This window comes from Corticium candelabrum, chromosome 20 (genome assembly GCF_963422355.1).
Source record: "Corticium candelabrum chromosome 20, ooCorCand1.1, whole genome shotgun sequence".
Lineage (NCBI taxonomy): Eukaryota > Metazoa > Porifera > Homoscleromorpha > Homosclerophorida > Plakinidae > Corticium > Corticium candelabrum.
In genome coordinates this window covers 3,676,686-3,679,144 of record NC_085104.1, presented here as the reverse complement: position 1 = coordinate 3,679,144, position 2,459 = coordinate 3,676,686, and the positions used below count along the sequence as shown (strand labels likewise).

At 36.6% G+C, this 2,459-nt stretch overlaps 1 long non-coding RNA gene across 1 annotated transcript; it reads left to right on the top strand.

Annotated features, from left to right (window-relative positions):
- The first annotated feature begins 341 nt into the window (after positions 1-341).
- Positions 342-1,638, top strand: LOC134195923 (uncharacterized). Its single transcript, XR_009972456.1, has 8 exons — positions 342-494; positions 554-607; positions 915-968; positions 1,032-1,085; positions 1,145-1,207; positions 1,268-1,354; positions 1,410-1,436; positions 1,498-1,638. It is a non-coding gene; the product is annotated as an uncharacterized LOC134195923 (long non-coding RNA).
- The last annotated feature ends 821 nt before the right edge of the window (positions 1,639-2,459 follow it).

The following is a 2,459-nucleotide window of genomic DNA, read 5'->3' as shown; positions in this document are numbered from 1 at the left end:
TTTGCCTACCGGCCTTTAAGTGTTTATCTGTTTTTTTTTTGTCTTTCGATTTGTCTGATCGTTTGCCTGTTTGTCTCTCTGTCTGTCTGTTTCTCTGCCTGTTTGCTAATTTTTATAATCATAAAGTTTGTAACGGTTGGTATGTACAGGTGTGTGGGTGTTCATGTGAGTGAACCTTTTTAATGCTTGTCGTTTGGTAAAATGTAGGGCTACTCTGGCGAGAAAGGTGACAATGGATTATCCGGGAAGAACGGTATTAAGGTACCATTTGTTTTCAGTTTTTGTAATGAACAACGAATAAGATTAATTAATTACTTTAGGGCGACTCTGGTTCAAGAGGATCACCCGGTCCAAGAGGTCCCGTAGTAAGTTCTATTCAACAGAAAATTTAGTTTGCTAATGTATTGTGTAAGGGTCCTCCTGGTGCAACTGGCGAGACTGGAAAACAAGGAGTATCGGGCCCACGAGGAGTAACTGGAGATACCGGTTCTCAAGTAAAAATATTATATTATTTTGAGGACAATATTGAGTATTTATCAATTGTATTTGTTAGGGTCCAGTAGGTCCTCCAGGTTTGCCTGGTCTTAAAGGAGTCCAAGGAATAAAGGTTACTTTATAAACTTGGTGATGATCAAAGTGTTGTGTGTTCGTACAGGCAGCAATATAACAATTATAGAGTATTTATATGTCTTACATTAAGTGCCCAAAGTTGCTTGCTTACTTGTTGTACGTTTAAAACATGTTGTAACACACAATCAATTACTGAATGAAATATTATGCAATTCAGGCAAAAAAAAATTTTATTGCTAAAAATAATCAATTATTGTATATTTTCATATCAAATGGATACTGTAAGTGGAATGTATTGACACGGAAATATAATTAATCAATTGTCATTTTTTTCTATCTAATAGGGAGACAAAGGATACCAAGGATCACAAGGTTTAGCAGGTTTAGATGGAAAACCGGTATAATATATAATATTTTCGTTATTTCAGAATTATCAGTTCTAATTTTGTAATTATTTATAGGGCCCACCAGGACATCCGGGACCAGATGGTCCTTCCGGGGAAAAAGGCGTCAAGGTCTCTAATAGTTGCATCTACATAATTTTCCATTGTCATTTATTAGCCTTACGTCGTAGGGTGGTCGAGGCTTTACAGGTCACAAAGGAGAACAAGGTGGGCAAGGGATACCAGGACCTACCGTAATGGAATAAAATATTGGTTACTTTGTCTTAGTATATTATAATTTTTTAATTTTCTAGGTCGACGAGAACACAAGAAATTTAATGAAAAGGTGTTGTGACCCTGTAACTGGCTTCCAGTCTATAATAGAAGACATTATAGAAAATGTTAGCAAATTGTGTAGCTCATGTGCTTTAATTATTGACTGAAATCGTTTGTTAGATTACTCAAATGAAAATTGATCTGCTGGTAAATATATCACAATGACGTCAATCTTGATCTAGTTTTATTTGAATATTTCTATTTTTAGAATGGTTATGACAAACCTGCATTTCATGTAGGAGGAAGTGGCACTGACGGAAGATCTTCATCTGGTAATATCTGGTACAAATACACGTAAGATAGACAGATTATTGCGATACAATTATCAGCGATATTGAGTTTAATTTTTTGTAATTGTAGGACTGTAAGAGCACATACAGACAGACAGACAGACAGACAGACAGACAGACAGACAGACAGACAGATAGACAGACAGACAGACAGACAGACAGACAGACAGACACACACACACACGCGCGCGCGCACACACACACACACTCACACACACACACACACACACACACACACACACACACACACACACACACACACACACAACAAATGGAAACTATAGGAGATCAAATGCAAACACGCATAACACACATCAGTGAGTGATGGAGTTAGTTTGTGGTCGATAAAGTAATTTTAGCATATCAAACATGTCCCTGTGTACATTCGCTGTCATTGTGGAAATTAGTGTTGAGACGATTATAACTAAATTTTAAAAAGATGATTATTGCATAAAATGCAAACTTCATCTTTTCCCATAATATCAGCGCGTATACTTACTACCTTGTTATCTTTGTTATTATTATTGCTTTTACCTAAATTATTATTAATACTTTTTATCTGTACATATGATGTGTAATACAAGTGATCTAATATAAAATTTTTAATTTTTTTGGTATAATAATTAAAAAGTCTAAGCTGTAATCAAATTTGACTTAGAAAGTGGCCGACGTTGAGCCATCAAACATGAGTTTCGAACGACCTTACATACCTGCGAGCCAAGTCTGTGAGCTCCATTTCTTTTGATTTTACGCTGCTGTAGACAGGGCTGCCATTCGCAACCTACATTGAGCTTGGCCGTAGACTAGCAAGGGTGGCGATCCACATTGAGCTTGGCCGGAGAATTGCAAAGGGCAAAATAAAAACACACACACACCCCAC